At 52.2% G+C, this 20,206-nt stretch overlaps 1 long non-coding RNA gene across 4 annotated transcripts; it reads right to left on the bottom strand.

Moving 5' to 3' along the window:
* Nucleotides 1-7,167: 7,167 nt before the first annotated feature.
* Nucleotides 7,168-20,196, bottom strand: LOC102899238. Of its 4 annotated transcripts, none has more exons than XR_006599063.1 (5): nt 19,549-20,196; nt 11,468-11,557; nt 10,309-11,008; nt 7,866-7,970; nt 7,169-7,716 (listed from the first exon to the last, which is right to left on the bottom strand). It is a non-coding gene; the product is annotated as an uncharacterized LOC102899238 (long non-coding RNA). The 4 variants fall into 4 exon arrangements; XR_002742880.2 differs by having other exon boundaries at nt 7,169-7,970; nt 10,309-10,566; nt 10,861-11,008; XR_006599061.1 differs by having other exon boundaries at nt 7,168-7,970.
* Nucleotides 20,197-20,206: the final 10 nt, after the last annotated feature.

The raw sequence follows: 20,206 nt of genomic DNA, 5'->3' as shown, positions 1-20,206 counted from the left end.
GTCTTTGTCCCCCTGAGTCTTAAAACCCTTGGAATTTCCCAAATATTAGGAGTGTCATTCATTAGGAGTCCCTTTAGAGCACACCTGAATGTGGGCTAATGGGCTGACTTAGGATGGGGGCCCTGGATAGCCTCGGGATGGGGCTGGCCACCAGAAAGACCGAGTGATCAGAGGGTTAGGACATTCAGACCCAGACACCGACCTCCTGGAAAGGAGAAGGAGGTGGTGGCCACAGATTAGGCTCTATATGACCAGCAGGAGTGGATGAGCTTCTGGACTCCTGGAGATTTGGGGAGGGGGCATGCTCAGAGAGCATGGAAATTCTGCACCTTTTCCCACATCCCTTGCCCTGGGCATCTCTTCCACTTGGCTCTTCCTGAGTTATATCCCTTGTATTGCACTGGTAAATGTACATAAATGCTTCTCTGAGTTCTAGGAACCGCTTTAGCAAACTGATCGAACCCAAGGAGGGGGTCATGGGAACCTCCAATCCACAGCCAGTGACGGGGCACCTTGGGGGTTCAGTCACTTGGGAGACTGGCTCTTGATTTCAGCTCAGGTCATGATCTCACGATTCCTGGGTTCGGGCCTCCTATCCGGGTCTGCACTGACAGCGGGTGAGGAGCCTGTTTGGGGTCCTCTCTCCCCCTCTCTCTGCCCCTTCCCCACTCGTGTGCACATGCTCTCTCTCTCTCTCTCTCAAAATAAATAAACTTAAAAAAAAAAGCACAGGTGACAATGTGGGACTTGGGATTGGCATCTGAAAGGGCTGGGGGGTAATCTCTTAGGACTGTGCCCTTACCCTGCGGGATCTGATACGATCCCAGGTAGATAGTGTCAGAATTGAGTTAAATGTGTGGGATACCCGGTCGGTGTCCAGGGAGAATTGCAGAATCGCTCGGTGGTATGAGAAAAAAAAAACAACAACAACAACACTGGAGTGCCTCAATAAAGGTCAGTTTGGTTTAGGAAAATAAAGACTCGCCCCCCTTCCTACACTCTGAAAGCCTGGGTTGAACCTTGCCTACTGAGTAGTGGCCCCAATAGGTAGACTGGATAATGAGCCTCCCAAAGGAACCCCCCTTGCTGGTGCCTTGACTTTAGCCCAATGAGACTGAGATTGGACTTTGGGCTTTCTGTAAGAGAATAAACTTGTGTTGTTGTTAAGCCACTAGGCTCGTGGTAATTCGTCAGAGCAGGAGTAAGGAGCTGTTACGCCCGCCATGTGAGATAAAGGCTCTGAGATGGGCTGTGGGTGCAGCGCGCTCAGTCCGTGTGGAAGAAACAACTCGCCTGGGCCAGGGGGACATGAGACTTCTGCGGTTCTTAGGTGCTTGGTGACAATTGGGTGAGGGAAGGGAATGGCCAGGTGGGAGGAGGGACCACAGTGCGGAGGGCCTTCTAGGCGGGAGTACCCCCCCGCCTATAGGTTTCAGGCCAGAAAGGAATGGGCTCTGAAGGTCAGGCTTCTGGAAGGTCGCCTTGGCTGCGGAGAGGTGGAAGGACCAAAGGGGCTTGTGGGGGGCCAGCCACAGGTCGGGGAGCGCGGGTGAAGGCCAGTGTTAAGAAAGGGAGGAGGAGGGCAACTTTGACCGTACCCAAGCTGGCGCCCACAATTCGAGCTGACGGGACAAGATGGAGGGCAGAGGACAAGATACTGTCACCCCCAGGGTCTATCTGTCTTTAATCCTTCCCCTCTCTGGGCCTCAGTCTCCCCGTTGATAAAGTGATCCCTGACAGTCTCACGGTGAACCGTGAGCAAGGACTGGCGGGAGCAAGACTGGCCCATGCTTCCCACCTGCCTCCCCTCCTGGGGGTGTAGTTCCAGAGGGTGTCCACCAGAGGGCGGGGCGGCCCACAGCCTCCTTCACGCCGGGACTCCGAGACCTCCCAGGGTTTCCATCCAGGCGCGCGCGACTGCCTGCGACTCTTGGCATCTGTGTCACTTTGACTTCTGTCGTAGGAGTTACGGGTGCCAGAGGTTTGTCGGGGCTTAAACTTGTGGCAGCTGGGGAGGGAGGAAGCGGGACTGGCAGGGAGAGCGGCAGCCCCTGACCCGAGCCTCACTAAGTCTGGCCACTCAGCAGGGACCCCTGGGGCCCAGTCTGCAAGCTCCTTCCTGAAGAGGCCCAGGAGCTGCAGCCGCCTCCCCTCCCTCGAAGCACAAACAACCCACTTCCTGGGTCATCCCTTGCCGGCTGGTCCCCCCCTAGCTGCCCTCGGTAGGCCCTCCCCTTCAGGCACAGCTTCGGGGCCTGGGGGCCAGGCGGCCAGGCCTTCTGACTGATGGATTCAGTGTTGAGGGCAGAGCGAAGGACCACCTGAGGCGCCCAGAGGAACCAGGGCCCAGCCCTCCTCGCCCTGTGGTGGGGTTTGCACAAATTAGCACCCACTCTTTGGGTTTCCTATGGCACAATCAGGGTACTCTTCCGGGCCAGCTCCCCCCACCCCAGGGGGGTGGGTGAGGATCCAAAATGGGAGTGTGGGAGGGGCCACGTGTCCCCCAAAGGAATGGCACAGGAAGGGCAAGGGCCCTGGAGCCCTGTGGTTTTAAGGGGCTTGTGTGCTCCCCACACATGCTCCCAACACGACTCCACCTCCCCGTGTTGCGGGGGTCCCAGGAAAGGGAGCTTTGAAGGGGTTTTTTTTTTTCCAGAATCAGTGAGGTCCGAGGGTGCTTGTAGAGGAGTGCTGGGCTGCAGACTCTAGGCTGGGCTGGGTCCCTCCGCCCAGTGCCTCTCCGGCACCATGATGCCCATCTGCCATTGTGGAGCACTTGGGCAAGGGCCTGCTGCTCCACTCTCCTGGGTCCAGATGGCCGTCCTGTGCCCTCCTCTCCCGTGCTCTCCCCACTGCCCTCACCCCCAGCCCCACTCAGAGCCAGGGCCTGGGTAAAAGCCAAGGCTGCCTCCCAGCACCTTCTCCTTCCCGACTGGAGGGTCCTTGGTTGTCATGGAGACCAGGCCTGCCCACGTCCCTCAGCCTTCCGGCAGGGAGGGGGAGATGGCTGGGGTGCCCGAGTGGAAGAGGGACAGAGATCCAGATAGAGATAGCAGGAGAAAATCCACCCCCCTCCACACATGCACACACACACACACACGCACACACACACACACACACACACACACACTCACACGAGAGCCTGAGAAAGGACAGGCACAGTGTATGAGGTTTGTCGTGACTGATCTGTTGTTGGGTTAAGAGAGTATAACCAAGTATGCAGATGTGTGTGGGGCCAGGTGTCCGTGTGAACGGAACATGCCTCAGGGAGCCTGAGCGGACGAGAACATGTTTATCCGATGGTGTGTTAGGAAGTCCTGTTTGTACAGCACGCATGGGAAGGTGTATAGAGTAAAGGTGTGCCTGTGAACGTGTACCTGAGCTGTGGTGACTGTGTGCACGTGGGCAGGAGTGTGCATGCACTGTTGGGGGTGTGAGGGGGCCCGACTCCCTAGCTCCTACGCACTGGGTGAAAAGGTAGACTTTGGGTGCCGGTCATTGGGTAGACGATGAAGTATGGGTGGGAGAACCTTGGGAGAACCAGGAAGGAGCAGGGACCACAATGTAAAGACCTGACTAGCCAGCCCCCTTGCCTTCATGGTAAGATCGTGCTGCCTCTCCCCTTCCTCCTTTTCCCCAAACTGTAGGCCCCCTGTACCAGGATTGTATTCCCCCCTTGAAGTGGGAGACCGTCCAAGCCAGGTCCTGGTTTGTCCCCTTAGATCAGAAGTTTCCAGAGTGTATGGCTTGACATTCTTATTGGAATAGGGTTCTCACTTAAATTTGAATTTCAAATAAAAAGGGAATAATTTTTTTAGTATAAACGCATCCCAAAGAGTACATGGAATTTACTTATACTAAAAAATTACTCATTGTGTCTTGAAATTCAAATTTAACTGGGTGTCCTATATTTTTATTTGCTAAATCTGGCAACCCTATCCTGGAAGCCCCCCAAAGACACAAATAGGTTGGAATGAAGGATAGAAAAAGATATTCTATGCAAATAGAGACCAAAATAGAGCTGAGAGGGTATACATACTAATATCAGACGAAATAAGATTTTAACTCAAAACTTGTTACCAGGGGCGCCTGGGTGGCTCAGTCGGTTCGGCGTCCGACTCTTGATTTCGGCTCAGGTCATGATCTTGTTTCATGGGTTTGAGTCCTGCATCAGGCTCTGTACTGACAGTGTGGAGCCTGCTTGGAATTCTCTGTCTGTCTGTCTCTGTACCCATGCTGTCTGTCCCTCTCTCTCAAAATAAATAAACTTTTTAAAAAAGTTGTTACCAGAGACAAGGACACTGTATATTCATAAAAGGGTCAATCCAACAAGAAGTTATAGCAATATAAACTAATGTGCATTTAGCAACAGAGTCCCAAAATAGATGAAGCAAACGTTGACAGAATTAAAGGGAGAAATATACAGTTCTACAATAATAATAGAAGACTTTAATACCCCACTTTCAATAATGCATAGAACAACTAGAAAGAAGATCAATAAAGAAATAAAGGACTTGAACAGAGCTATAAACGAAATGGATCTGAAGGCACATACAGAACATTCTAGCCCACAACAGCAGAATCTGCATTCTCCAATGCTCATGGAACGTTCTCCAGGATAGACCATATGTTAGGTCACAAAACAAGCCTCCATGGATCTTAGAAATTCAAATCATCCAGGCCATCTTCTCTGACCACAATGGAACGAAAGTAGAAACCAACAAATAGGGAAAACTGGAAAATTCACAGCTATGTGGAAATTAAACAATACACTCTTAAATAACCAATGGGTCCAAGAAGAAATCACAAGGGAAATGAGAACATTAGAAAATACTTTGATACAATAAAAACAAAAACACAACATACCAGAAATTCTAGGATTCAGGGAAAGCAGTGCTTGGAGGGAAATTTGTAGCTGTAAATGCCTACATTATGAAAGGAGAAACTTCTCAAATCAGGAATGTAACTTTATACTTTAGGAAACTAGGAAAAAAGGGGCAGCTAGTGGCTCAGTTGGTGCAGCATGAGACTCTTGACCTCAGGGTTGTTGAGTTCGAACCCCGAATACTTAAAAACACAATCTTAGGGGCACCTGGGTGGCTCAGTTGATTGGGCGTCCAACTCTGGCTCAGGTCATGATCTCACGGTTCGTGAGTTCGAGCCCCGCGTTGGGCTCTGTGCTGACAGCTCAGAGCCTGGAACCTGCTTCAGATTCTGTGTCTCCCTCTCTCTCTGCTCCTCCCCTGCTCATGCTCTGTCTCTCTCTCTCTCTCTCTCAAAAGTAAATACACATAAAAATAAAAATTTTAGATGAAGTATCTGACTCCTGATTTTGGCTCAGGACATGATCTCACAGTTCTTGGGATCAAGCCCTGTGTCAGGCTCTGCACTGACAGCATGGAGCCTGCTTGGGATTCTCTCTATCCCTCTGTCTCTCTGCCCCTCCCCTGCTCAGGCGCTCTCTTCTCTCTCTCAAAAATAAATAAATAAACATTTTTTTTAAAGATTATGAGAATATGAACAATTAACTGTATGCCAAAAAACTGGATGACCTAGATGAAACGAACAAATTCCTAGAAAGACACCAACTACCAAACCTCGCTCAAGAAGAAAATGAAAATCTGAACAGAATTATGAGAAGTAAAGAGATTGAGTCAATAAGGAAAAAGCTCCCAACAAAGCAAAGCCCAGAACCGAATGGATGGCCTCACTGCTGAATTCTACCAATCATTTAAGGAAGAATCAACATCAATCTTTCTTCAACTTCTAAACAATAGAAGAGGTAGGAACACTTCTAACTCCATCTGTGAGGGCAGTGTTACCCTTATACCAAATCCAGACAAAGATGTTACAAGAAAGCTACAGGCCAATATCCCTTAAGAACATTAGATGGTCTACGTTCCAAATAATTGCAGTATTTATTGTTAAATATGTGTGTGGATGGGGGGTGTATTGTAAGTCAGCATTTTTTGCGTACTTACCCTTTAATAAACAGTGTTTTCAACATGTGAGTCAATATGGAGAATTTCCAATTATACAGCAGATCCTGTATATGTGAGTTTCCATATGGGATTGTTTGGAGAACAACTTAATTACAGCGAGATCTTTCAAACTTCCTCGCATAGTTTGTGTCTCAGTAGATTCAAAATCATCAGTGACTACAGGGTCATTGTCAAAATAAAGAATAGCACGTGAGTTCTTCAATTCTGTCATCTTTCTAATGGGTCCAATCATGTCAATATTCTCTACCTTTCAGTCATTTTCTCTGATTTTTGGAGAAGAAAAACTTCAGGTTTTGCCAAATAGAGTGAAATTTTTCTGGCGAAGGTATTTTACTGGAAATTTTTGACTATTGAAACATTTGTAAGCCACTGCAAGCCACTTAGTTTCAACTAAAGAAACAAAGACAGAAGCACATTGCAATTTCTACATTTTGTTGTGAAATAATCTCTACCAAATTGATCCTTATATTTAAGACTTTTCCTGTTTGTTTATCTGTTGCTTCGTGTGGAAGGGAATCTTCAAGGGTAAGATTAATAATTGTTCTTTCATGAATTATGAGCAAAGATGAATGGACAAGTATGGCTTTAGTGTCATGAATTGAATATGATTTCAGAAGATTGATTTAGACATATTTACACATTTGCAGAGGCTATAATGTGATTATTTGCTACTATAACAGACTAATACAGAGATACAAGTTTTTTGCTATTTTCAAAAATATATTAATGTAACTAAAAAGTATTAATCATTGCTATTTTCCTTTTTTCATACTTTTGTTTTTAAAAATTTTATTGGCATGAATAAATGTATATATATATACATGTATATGTATATATACGTATATGTGTGTGTATGTATGTGTGTATATATATATATGTATATATATATATATATATATATATATACATATATATATATGTACCTTTAAAACCCACTTTTAGGAGTACCTGGGTGGCTCAGTCGGTTAAGCATCCAACTTCAGCTCAGGTCATGATCTCGCAGTTTGTGGGTTCGAGCCCCACATCAGACTCTCAGCTGTCAGCATGGAGCCCGCTTCAGATCCTCTGTCCCCCTCTCTTTCTGCCCTTCCCCTGCTCACACTGTCTCTCTCTCAAAAATAAATAAACATTTAAAAAAAAACATTTTTACCGTCTGTGTTTCTTTTCCAGCCATTTTTATTATTTCTTTCATTGCAAGAGTATAGCTACTTACTAGCTAGTAAGTAACTAGTAACTAGTACTTACTTACTAGTTCTTACTTACTAGTACTTACTTACTAGTTCGCTGTGTCAGGGAAGGGATGACCCCCACTCTGGATGTCAGATGCACTAGAAAGGGTCACTGCCTGGAAGACGCATTTGTCTATGGCCCCAAGACCAGGCCTGCCTGATGCTCTGTGTCTGCCTCACTGCTTTCTGGAACCTTCCTGCCCAGCTAGGAATAATACCTGCTGGGGGGCCCCCAGTCTTAGCCGATGGTTCCACAGCATCCCCCTCATCCCCTGGGCCTGGCTGCTTCCTCTGCCATGTGGTTCTCGGCCCCAAGCCAGCAGGGAGGCAGACCAGGGTGAGAGCAGAAGGGAGCCTCACGGTGTTAATTGGTGCTAACGAATTCCTGCAGCCCCGTCTTTCCGTCTTTCCTCCACCGCTGCGGGAGACAGCTTTGCACTTTGCATCCTGAAGTCAAGCAGCCCCTTCCCCATGCCCTCGGTGTCCTGCACACATGAGAAGGGTGGGAGCATAGAGGGTGTTAGTGTTAAAAATAGCACCTTCTCTGTGCCGGGGTCCTTCCTAAGCACTTTTCGTGGATGCTACTCGTTTAAGCTTCGCAACAAGGCAGGCATTATTCGGAATCCCAATGTACAGCAGATAAGCAGCCAATATATCCTGAGTCCTTGCTCTGTCCAGTCTCCATCCCAGGCCAGGGACAGACTTTGCCCCAGCAGGTGGCTGCTGTCAATCATTTTCTCTGTTTGATAGAAGAGGAAACAGGCCCGGAGAGGTTAGGTAATTCCACGAAGGTCACACAGCCAGCGAGTGGCAGAGACAGGATTTGGACTCAGATGGGGCTGACTCTGAAGTCTGATGCTCCTTACCACCACCCAAAACATCCTCTCTGAGGGGCCCCCACTTAAAATCCTGTCTCAATCTTGTGGATACAGGAGGTGCCTGTAGAGACCCCGGGCCGTCCCCTCCCCTCCAGCCTCGGGTCACACCTGCAGGGAGTCACATGCTACAAAGACTTGCTTCTGGCCCTGGAAGCCTCGCTGCTCCAGGCTCCTGCCTGCCCCCTCCCTACGCTGTGACCCATCCATTCTCCACAGGCCTCCTCCGTGGTGTGGCGAAAGAGCAACTTAGGCTCCCCTGCTCCTGGCTTTCCTTTCCTGGCCTGGAATGTGGCAGCAGAAGTCACAAGGGGGGAGGAGCCCAGTAGTGCTGTCCGGTGCTCCTGGGGTGAATGTGGCAGGAGCCAGGGCGCTGGGGGCCCAGGTTTGGCCTCTCTTGGCTATCGATTTGCTGGGGCCCAAAAGGAAGGATTTTGCAGCAACAGCTCAGCACAGTGTGCATTTCTCTCTCTCTCTCTTGCTCACTCATGCCTGACTCTACTGACCTTGTAGCAGCTCGAGGACCTGGGGGGCGGGGTACAGTGATGTAAAGTATTCAATAAAAAACTCCGACCCGCTGATCCCCACCCTCCTTCTTGGGTCTGACGCTTCCTGTTCTTTGACTTCCACGCTTCAATTTTCTCATCCGAAAGTGGGCATAAAAACAGAACCTGTTTCACAGAGTTCTTGCAAGGAATAAGTGAGATGACGTATGTCACATGCTTTAAAGGATAGTCCTGGCTCGCGGTGAGTCCTAGAGGGATGTTGGTTATGGTCCTCATTTGTTATTATGAAGCCAATCCCCAGGGATCAGGCAACGGGGGCCAACCCCTGAAGGCATGGGGTAAACCTGGAGATTGAGTACAAGCGTTGGGGCTTCCAGAACCTTCTTTGCCACCGACTGGCTGGGTGACCCAGGGCGAGCTGCCTGCTCCCCACCCCACCTGCTGCTCCCCCCCTTACCCCAATCCCATGCTTCAGTTTCTCACCTGCAAAATCCGGATGGTTGTAAGGATTAAATGAAATAATAAGAATAGAGTGCTTAACACAGTGCCTAGACATAAATGGTGGCTATTATCATCATTATCACTACTTATTCTCTGAGAGGTTGTCATGGGGACGGGAACAAAGAGCAAGTTTTTTTTTTCTTGGTTTGTAACTAAGGACACAGGGACCCAAAAAGTCAAAATGACTGACCTGAACTCCGCCGCCGATTTCGGGCACAGCTGGGATTTAAGAACATAGTAGCACCAGTCCCTCATACTAATAAACTGACTTGCTGTCCACAAACTGTCTCCAGGGGCACAGGCTTGTTTATCCTAGCCTGAGACCTGGTCATTTTGCCTCCGTTTTTTTTTTTTTTTCTTTTTTTAATGTTTATTCGTTTTTGAGAGAGAGAGAGAGCAGGGGAGGGACAGAGAGAGACGGAGGCACAGAATCCGAAGCAGGCTCCAGGCTCTGAGCTGTCGGCACAGAGGCCGTCATGGGGCTCAAACCCACAAACCGTGAGATCATGACCTGAGCCGAAGTCGGACGCTCAACCGACTGAGCCACCCAGGCGCCCGTTGCCTCCGTTTTATAAAATGGGTTTTTATTGGGGCGCCTGGGGGCTCAGTCGGTTAAGGGTCCGACCTCAGCTCAGGTCATGGTCTCACGGTGTGTGAGTTCGAGCCCCGCATCAGGCTCTCTGCTGTCAGCGCAGAGCCTGCTTGGGATCCTCTGTCTCCCACCTAAGTCCCTCCCCTCCTTGCACTCTCTCTCTCCAAAGTACATAAACAGACATTTAAAATAGATTTTTATTTTTTAGGGCAGTTTTAGGCTGACGGCAAAATAGAGCAGAAAATACAGACTGCCCACCCACCCCCACCCCCAAACACAGACATCGCCTTTCTATCAACGTCCTGCACACGGCAGAGCAGGACATTTGCTACGATCCATAAACCTACACTGACACGTCATTGTCACCCAAAGTCCATAGCTTGCATCAGGGTTCCTGCCTGGTGTCGTTCAATCTGTGGGTTTCGACAAATGTGTGATGTCCTGTGCCTACCGTTAAGGAGCGTACAGAATAGTTTCACTGCTCCAAAATCCTCTGTGCCCCGCCTATTCCTCCCGTCTCCCCCTTCGCCCCTGGCAGCCTCTGATCTGTTTGCTGTCTCCATAGCTTGCCTTTTCCAGAAGGTCATGTAGCTGGAGTCATACCGTATGTGGCCTTTTCAGACGGACTTCCTTCACTTCGTGACACGCGCGTCAGGTTCCTCCATGTCTTTTCCTGGCTTGAGAGCTCATTTCTTCTTAGTGCTGAATGATATTCCATTGTCTGGATGTACTGTTGAGGGTTACCCACTCCCCTGCTGAAGGACATCTCGGTTGCTTCCAAGTTTGGGCAATTACGAACGAGGCTGTTTACCGCTATAAACACCTCGTGTGGGTGTTTGTGTCGATGTAGGTTTTCAACTCCTTTGGGTAAATGCCAAGGAGCATAATCAATGGATCGTATGGTAAGAGTATGTTTAGTCTGGTAAGACACTGGCACCCTGACTTCCAAAGTGGCTGTGCCACCTTGCGTTTGCACCAGCAATGAAGGACAGTCCCTGTGTCTCCACACCCTCACCCGTGTTTGGTGCTGTCACCCTGGGGAGCTTTGCTCCCATTTTGCAGGTGGGGAGACTGAGGTGCAGAGAAGGGAAGGCTTGGCCCCGGCAATGACAGATCGTCCTCCCCCTCTCCCTTCTCCCTGTGCCAAAAACTCACAGTGTGGGGACCGATGTGTGTTCTTTGGCTCAGGAGTCATTTTTCCGGTGGGTTCTGTGCCCTTCCCAGCAGGCTCGGGGCAGAGTGTCACCTGCAGGGAGAGGCTCCTCTGGTGGTCACCTCAGCAAGCATCTTCGCAGAGGTGATCCTGGAACACAGGGCAAAGCTGCAGGCTGGGCTGTTTCTCTCTCCCTCCGTGGATGGTGGGGTGGTTATGGTAGGTGCTATCTGGCTTACACTTCCCCTGGGGAACCCCAAGTAGGAAAGTCGGGGCCCTTCCATGCTCTCCTTTCTTTGTCCCCTGGGGGACACAGAGACTGTGGAAGACAGGCCTGTCCCAGCTAAGCAGCAGGGCAGCACAGGGAAGGATCTGTGTCCAAAAAGACAAGAGACCAATGCAGTGTGGCAGAAAGAGCCCAGGTTGGAGCCACACTGACCCAGAGGCGAATCTTGCCTCCATCACTGCCTCTTGGGTTGACCTTGGGCCCCAACTCTCCGAGCCTCCATTACTTCATCTGTAAAATGGTCATAAACCCCCTCTAGGACTGTGGGTAAAGACAGATGGAGACAATGGACCTAAAGGGACCCAGCCCCTGAAACGGCTCACCTTGAAATCCTTGACCTTGGGTCCCCATGTCTGATGATGGCAGAAAACACTCATCTTCCCACCTCCAGGGGGCCCCGGCAGGATTTTGTCCTTTGGGAAAGAAGTTTGGAGGAAGACGATTAGGAATTTGGATTAGCACACGCGGCTGTGGGCGGCTAAAGACCATGCTCCGGGCTGAGGAAGAGTTTGGGGATGGAGATCATCTGCGAGCTTTTAGAGATGCAGAGTGTTCGTCCGGCCCCAGACCTACTGCACCAGAATCTACATGTTAACAAGATGCCCAGGACGTTCATTCATGTTTGAGGAGCCCTGCCTTAACAGCAAGTTAAGGAGAAGACACCCCCAGCTAGCCTTTACCTATCCCAGCCAATCCACGAGGAACTGTTGAGCACGGAAGGCCAAGGCAGAGAGGGAGAGAAAGAGGCAGAAAACAAAACCCTTCCCAGGACGGCAAAGATCTACCTAGGACAGTACTGCCCGCACCTCATGGAGTACCTTCTTCAAAACTTTTAAAATCCCCTGCTAGTTAGTACCTGAGACCAGTCAGGGCCTACAGTGCCCCCAGTGCAAGATGCCTGGGAGCCTGGCCTGGACCCCGCCTGAGCCTCAGTCCCCCATTCGTCTCCTTCGGGTACCCTTTCACCTTTCCCCCCAGGGCATGGGGTTGGCTAGATAACCCTCCACCAGGACCACCGGGACTCACACTTGGGGAGCTGTCCCAGAGCCCTGTAACCAGCTCTCAACTCCAAGAGGGCGGACGGGTGGGTGGCTGGTTCCCACAATCGGGCTGGTGGTATCGTTTCTGCAGGGTGGAGGTCACGAGAGATGGCGCCACTGAAATGGGGCTGCCACACTGATGAGGAGCGATTCCCATGCAGACTCAGGACAAATTCAGGCCTCTGGGCTGCCATCAGTCCACTGCTGACCCTTGGGCTCGAGCCCTGTGCGTGAGTCTGTGTGGTGGCTCTCGCCCATCATGATTTGCCCATAGTGTCACCTCTGGCCTACAGCACAGAGTGACGGGGGTGTTAGCCGAACGACCTTTGCCCTGGTGCCAGCCTCCGTGACCAGCCAGGGCACGTCTCCACCCCAGTGCAGTCTTCTGTGGCCTAAAGCACTTGTCATTCCCACCCTGGCATTCTGAACGGTCAACTTATGACCACAAAACGAATGATCCTTCTCGGTCTCCCACATATTGGGTAAGACTCGCATTTATGGGCATCATCAATAAAGCAGATGAAGACCCTCTGAGAAAGTCAGGGGAAGCCGCTGTTTCTGGACAACCCAACGGATGATGCAGCGTCACGACTGATGCGACTGGCATGAAAGAAACAGGAGCAGGGGGCTGCAGAGGTGAGCAGATCCATACCGTTCTGATACCGAGCAGGTTCCTAAGAACCACGGCGTTGTGAATAATAACCGCGTTCTCGTCTTTTTCTCATGGTGGAAGACAAAGGATTAACCAGGAATGACATGTTGGACAATAAAGAACAGGAAAAGAAGATGGCTCTTGGATTCTGTTAGGAATCTTCATCCGCACGGACTGGGCAATAAACAAGTAAGTTAGTTTCTTTTCTCTACGCGTGATTATAAATCTTCATTGATAAATCACCGTGCCCCACATGGGCCAAGAATCGTGCGGTGCATTTTTTTTTTTAATGTTTATTTATTTCTGAGACAGAGAGAGACAGAGCGTGAGTGGGGGAGCGGCAGAGAGAGAGAGGAAGACACGGAACCCGAAGCGGGCTCCAGGCTCCCAGCTGTCAGCACAGAGCCCGACGCCGGGCTCGAACTCACAAACTGTGAGATCATGACCTGAGCTGAAGTCCGACGCTCAACCGACGGAGCCACCCAGGCGCCCCTGTGTAGTGCATTTTAAAATCAAATTGTTTATATAGACATGGATCCTCCCCCAACACACAAATTTCCACAAGGCCCCCACGCGCTAAGGGCAGCTCCTTCCGGGGGTGGAGATAAGCCTTGTTCTTGTGAACCAGAATCAGCACATCTTGCAGTGGGCAGAGACCTTGGCCACCATCTGGTCCAAAGCCTGCTCTTTACAAATGATAAGGGGCTGAAATGCAACAATGACACCTCAGGGTATTTAACATGGACGAGCTGGTAAGTGCTGGGAGCTCAGAAAAGGGAGAGGACAGAGTGTCCGAGCGGAGCGACAGGAGTATCCTCGGAATGAAAGGGCTTTTTCTGCTGAGCCAACCTAGAGGAGACTGGTGCGGAACATTCCTTAGGCAGCGGTAGGGGAATCAGGCACCGAGGGGGAGAGTGAGCAGGACCTGGGGGAGGGGGGGCGGGCACTGTCGGGGACTCGTCTGGCTGGAGTGCATCCGGGAAGGGCGGCTGGGCTGTAAGCGGGATCTCTGAGACCTGTCTCTGAGTCTCTTGAGGCCCCACCCTTGCCCTCCAAATTGAAGAGCTTCTCTCCCATGAGGCCATCTGGATACATGCCATTCTCATTCCTGGGGGCATCTTCGGGAAAGCCAAGGGGGCTAACCCTGGGCGGTACCTGGAGCCACTGAGTTTGCACACTGTTTCAAGCCACAGCACAGAAATCCAAAGCCACGGCCCCTCTCTGAAGCTGTTTCAGGCCGACTCCCCTCGCCTCCTCCTGTCCCTGACGTGCCTGTAATCTTGTCTTCAGTGGAAAGATTTTAAAAGCCTCTGGCTAAGATTTTGAAGCCCAGGTTAACATTCAAGTACGTTGCCTGAGAGATGGAAATGAAACAGTCCCTTCCTCTCAGCTCTGCGGGGTTTGTGAAGCACCTTCTTACCCGTCCGCCAACGGGCGCCCACCATACTCTATGGTGAAAATCAGTGTTTCCCAGAATCCCAGGAAGACTTATTTAAACACACTGCTGGACCCCACCTCCAGAGTTTCTGCATCAGTGAGCCTGGTGTGGGACCCAAGAATCTGCGTTTATAACCAGCTCCCAGGCGAAGCTGCTGCTGGTCTGGGACCCACACTTTGAGAACCACTGATGTAGGTGTGATCAAAGTTGAGGTTCAAAAGGAACTCAAGGCTGGATATGTGGTTCCCAGGTCCCAGGTGGCTCTTTACAAGGAACTGCTCACACCCTCTGTTGGTAGTTGGGGGCATGGCAGGGTGGTTTTCCCCCTTTCTTCTTTTTTTCCCAAACATTTTTCATCTTTATCTATTTATTTCAACTAAGTTCATTTATTTATTCTGAGAGAAAGAGGGAGAGAGAGACAGTAAGTGGGGAGGTGGCAGAGAGAGAGAGAGAGAGAACCCCAGGCAGGCTCCGCACTGTCAGCACAGAGCCAGAGGCAGGGTCCGAACCCACGAACCGTGAGACGGTGACCTGAGCCCAAGTGAGACGCTTCACCAACAGAGCTACCCAGGTGCCCCAAACATTTTCCAACTTTAATAAATGTTTGCCAGTCGGTATTTCTAGAGTAGATGGGTGTCTGTAATCTCATTCTGTAAATGAGTAAACCGAGGTTTGGCGAGGCCATGGGGCTTTGGTAAGCCACATGCTCACGTGTGGCAAAGCTTGAGCTAGAACTCAGACTTCCTGATTCCTTTCCCTGCACCCCGGAGGAGTCCTAGCCCACAAGCTCCTCAGGCAGATACCCTGTCCCCAGTGCTCTGTCACTGAGATGCATAACAGTTCTCCGCGACCAGTGTTGTTATTCTTCTCCGTGTTGGAGAGGAGGAGACCGAGGTACAAGGAGGTCAAACAACTGTTCTGATCACGCAGATAGTGTGGGGAAACCAGGATTTGAACCCAGGCATCGCGGCCCCAGAGCGCAGCCCTTAACCGCTGCACGCTATGCAAGTAGGCGGTGTTTCTGGAACACGTCTGTCTCTGGGCTGCGCGTGCAGTGTCTGCCTGTGCAAACCATCTTCCCTCCCTGCGACTAAACGTGCCTGTTTACCATCGTGGCCCCAGAGAGAGCTGGAAGAACAGACTGGGGGCGGGGGCGGGGAGGCGCTGACCTCCGGCTTCCCTCACTGAACCCCGTTCTGTGGCTCTTCCTCCTTCATCCACTTCCGTGCCTCCCACATGTGTGCAGCACGCCTATGGACACACACACCCACACGCGCTCACACAGGCTCACAGAGTGGGGCACGGGTGAAGAGCCTGTGGCCCAGGTGAGGGTGTCCCCAGCCAAGGACACACAGATGTGCCTACTTTCAGGAGGCTCACCGATCACCACCCCTCAGATACAGGGTGAAGGATGACACCCCACGTCAGGGGCCCCGTTGCCAAAGTCGGTATTATGTGCAGTGTCTAGGGGCCAGGGAGAAAGGGAGTGAGGGACAAGGAGAGAGAGAGTGGGCGAGAGACGGACCGAGGCAGGGACAGGGACATAGAGACAAAAGCACACACAGACATGAGAGGACAGGGGAGCAGAGCTGGAGGACAGACAGGAGGAAGAGAGAGCATGAGTGTCCAGCGGAGGGAAGGCAAGAGGAAGGAGAGCCCCCAGCCAGGCATGAGGAGCAGTGGAGGGGGTGGCGGGTGAAGGGCAGAGTGGGAAAGGCAGGCACGAGTGGGGTCTGTTGGTGCAGAAGTGTGGAGAGGTCGCAGACACGCAGATTCGAGGCACGGAAAGGCGGGGACAGTGGCGACACGAGGTGGAGAGAACTCGGGAACTGAGGCAGGTAGCGGGGGCGAGAGACTGGGAAGACAATGGAAAAGAGATAGGAAGGGAGAACTGGGGACCAGGAGAATTGTATAGAGGGAAAGGGCCGAAGCGATGCGCTGGAACCACCGAGAAAAAGAGCAGTCCCTGCCCTCAAGCAGCTCCTCCTCCTCCAGGAAGCCCAACACACAAACAGGAAATGACAAAACAACGCGAAAGTGCAGAAGGAAGCTCGGGGGAATATGGAAAGTGGCACAGAGGCTGGCATCTGAACCATCACAGTCCTGGTCATAGCCCAGGGAGGCTCCCTGGAGGAGGCAACATCGGAGGAAAGAAAGAGGGAGACTCCGATGGGCGCTGAGGGGGGAGCGATGGGCAAGAGTGTCATGGAGACAGGAAGCCTAGGGATTAAAGGGGCTGGGGTGTGCCTTGGAGGGCCCTGTTGGGGCTTCATCCTGAAGGCATCAGGGAGCCCCTGATGGATTTCAAGAAGGCAGGTCTTTGTGTGTTTCCTCAGGGAAGCCTGAGCTGCTGGGTAGAGAATGATTGGTGGGCACAAGATAGGAGGCAGGAGGATCAGTCAGGGAGGCCCAAGCAAAATAAATGGCTGCACTGGGCAGTGGTAATGGAGATGGAGAGGAGGGGAAGGATTTGAGGGGCAGTGAGGTCTGCGGGGCCTGTCGACCGAGCACCCAAGGGCAGGCGGGATGGGCCTGTAGGTCAGGGGATGGCATGAACGAGGCGGCCAGTGAGCACAGGAGGAACACCCCTTCCTCTGGGGCTCCATGGCTTTGGAAATTCCCCTCCGTTCCCTGCTACGGTGCAGCAGGTCTGGGATGTGTCCCCACGTCCGTGGGCAAGGACCAAGCCCTTCTCACTCCCAACATGGCGCCCGGGCAAATGAACACACTAGTCAGGGCAGAGCCTGACTTTGAGAGACCCAGCGCCTCACTCTGGGGTGCCGGGACCGGAGCCAAGGGGTTACTAAGGCAGACGCTAAAGGTGACGTCTTATTGGATTGGTTGAGCCGTTACCCAGCATGCCCCATGTGTCAGCCATGCCTTGTGATTAGAAAGAGAGAACACATGGTCAGAGCCCATCCAAAGAGGACAAATCTACTTAGTTCTGGCCATTATGACACAGTTTGGATCAGGCCACTGTGGAGGTCGTGTCAGGAGAGCCACCTAGAGGAGGTGCCATTTGAGCTGGGCTTTGAAAGATGAATAGGAGTCTGCCAGGCAGAGAAAGCGGGGTAGAGGCATCCGAGGCCAAGGAGAGAGCGTAGTCTAAAGCATCGAGGCGCCAAAGTGTCTAGGGGAGACGAGCGCACTCTCATTTACTCCCCAATTTGCAGGGCATTCCCTCAGTTTCCCTCGGCTTCCATTGCAGCTCCGTGCCTGGTCCCAGAGATCACCTTCCCATTAGACCACCGGCATCCAACTCCTTCCTCAGGCTCTGCTTTCGGGAGACTCCAAACTAAGATGGGCTGCGGGGTGGGAGACCTGGGGCAGGAGGTATCGTGGTATAGACAACTGCACTACAGAAAACGCATTTCTGAGTATCTTCTCTGGGCCAAACCCTTGATTTGGCAAGTGGATGCAGAGTTCTTTGAGAGGGTCCTCACGCTCCCAGACCTCTGTTCTGACTGGGGACATGAGACAAGAGGGGTGAGCCACCAGCACGTGAGGGATCAGGAACGTTTTCTGTCTGCCTTTGGAGCGTGTCACATGGGTTGTGGGCAGCAGATTGATGTTCCTAATTACATTTGGCTCAAGCTGATATTAAGTATTTGTCTCATTCCCAGAGCCCACAATGCCGGCGGATGGTGGGGAAGGTGCCAAGAGGCATGCTGGGTAGCTGAGGCTAACAATCTGGGATTTTAAATATCCATGAGAGATAAAAGTGGACAAGTCACAGCCATGGGGGAAGGGTGACTGGTGTTCTTGAGTACCTTTAATGGCTTCCAAGAAGGACCGGAGGGGCCCTGGAAAAGGTCCTGAGGTCCATCTTCCTGTCTTGAAGGCTGACCTACCCAAGACCGTGGAGACAGGGAATGCAACCCATTTCTGACGCTGGACAGCTAGATGACGGAGATGTTTTTGTGGATCTAATTTAAATTTCTTCTAATGTAGGTCAAAGGTTTATTTTGCTTGATTCGTTGTTAATGGCATTACAGATTCACCAAGCACCAACTGTTTGCGGTGGGGGGGGGGTACTCAGTAACAGGGCATGCCTTCGTGCTCAGGACACTTGTCAGCTCACCGTCTCGACTGACGGCAAGCTCATGAAAACAAGACTAGGCACTCAGACCCAAAGGCAACAGGGGGAGTATGGGGGCTGGAGTTGCCAAGGGTACAGCTTCAAGCAATGTGGCCAAAGGCACGAAGTCCCACATGGAAATAGGAAGGGTGTGCACAGAGGAGCATCTGCTCCCCAAGAGAACTGGTCAGTCATTCCAACTCCTCACCTGTGGAACCAGGACTAAGAGCTGTCCTTCCACGTCCTAGGACAAGTGTGAAGCTCAAATAAGGAAGCAGGTATGACTGCACCCTGGAAGCCACCGAGCCAAGGCACAAGGCTGTGCCTGATCTAAAAAGACTTCTGGGGGCGTCTGGGTGGTTCAGGTGGTTAAGCAGCGGCTCTTCATTTCAGCTTAGATCGTGATCTCAGGGTTTGTGAGAGCTGCGTTGTCAGCGCGGAGCCTGCTTGGGATTCTCTCTCTCTCTCTCTCTCTCTCTCTCTCTCTCTCTCTCTCTCCCTCTGCCCCTTTCCTGCTCAGGAGCTCACTCTCTGTCTCTCTCAAAAATAAATAACCATTTAAAAAATTAAAAAAAAAAAAAGACTTCTGTTCAAGTCCTATCTCTGTCACTGTGTAATCTTGGGCAGGTCCTCTCCCCTCTCTTGAGTCTGTTCACTCAACCAAATGAAGGTGATAATTCCTTCCTCAAACTCTTGCATGTAGGATTACAGGAGGAAATGAAAATAAAAATAGCAGGGCGATCCACAAAGCACTCTACAGGTGCTGATTATTATTGTAGTCTACTCGGTGGGCTCCTTGAAGGCAGGCAGCCCATCTCCCCTGTTCTGCCAGCACCTGCCACGGAGCAGGTGCCCCTACGCCACTGGGCCCACTGGGTCCTAGTTCATTACTTGGTACAACCGCGGTGGACCTGGAAGCCAGCACTTCCGGGCTTGCAGAGGGAGAGGGGTGCGCGAAGATCCCTCCCGCCTCCGCCTCCCTGTCCACTAACCCCTCCTCTCCGGAGTCTCAGCGGTTCAGTATCTGCCAAACCTGTTCTGCTCAGGTGCTCGGGAGGGGGGCCTCCCTTCCAGTGGTTGTCCCTCAAGTCCATCAGCAGCTCCAGGGCATGGTGTGACCCAGGTCAGGATGAGTGCACCACACAGGTCGCGCCTATGTTCCCCCAGAGCAGCGCTGCACCCAAGCGTGGACTCACCTAGGGCAGGGTTCGTCCAACCTCGAGAAGACAGCTTTTACAACATGGGGTTCCGTGGAGACCTCGTGGCGACGTGGAAAGAGCGGGCGCCAGGAGAAGCGCCTGGAGCCAAGTATGGCCGTGTGCCCTTGTCTAAGTCACTTCCCAGTCTGGTCCTGAGTTTCCTCCTCTGTGAAACTGGCGGCAATTCCCTCTGGGCTGGCCAATCGCTGCGGGACTTAGGTTCAAAAGACTGCTAGCGCGGCCCCCCTCCCGCGACCCTGTGCGGGTCCGGCGAGGCCTGCGGCCGCCACGCCCCTCTCCGCTGCCGCGCGGCACTCTCGGCCGGGGCGGACGTAGCCAACCTCCAGGGGGCGAGCCCGCGGGCTTCTCGGCCCACGCGGCGCCTCGGTCGTCTGGCGTGTGACTTCAGCAGCGTCCCCGGGCCAACGGGGCCCTCGAGCGCCGGGGTGGCCGCGCGCGCCCGCAGCCAGCAGGTGCCAGGGCCCGGCCTCTCCCGGACGCGTGGCGTCCGCGGGCGCGAAGGGGTTAAGGCCGCGGGGCCCGGGCGCCAGGCCCGGGCTCCGGGAGCAGCGGTGCCCGGCGGCGGGCTAGCGAGCCCCAGGCGCAGGGCAGGGCAGCGGGCTGGCGTGCGCTTCCTCCTCCTCCTCCTCTTCCT

The sequence above is a fragment of the Felis catus genome, chromosome B3, assembly GCF_018350175.1.
Source record: "Felis catus isolate Fca126 chromosome B3, F.catus_Fca126_mat1.0, whole genome shotgun sequence".
Classification (NCBI taxonomy): Eukaryota; Metazoa; Chordata; class Mammalia; order Carnivora; family Felidae; genus Felis; species Felis catus.
The sequence above is the reverse complement of the archived record's forward strand: the minus strand, read 5'-3'. Positions and strand labels throughout refer to the sequence as shown.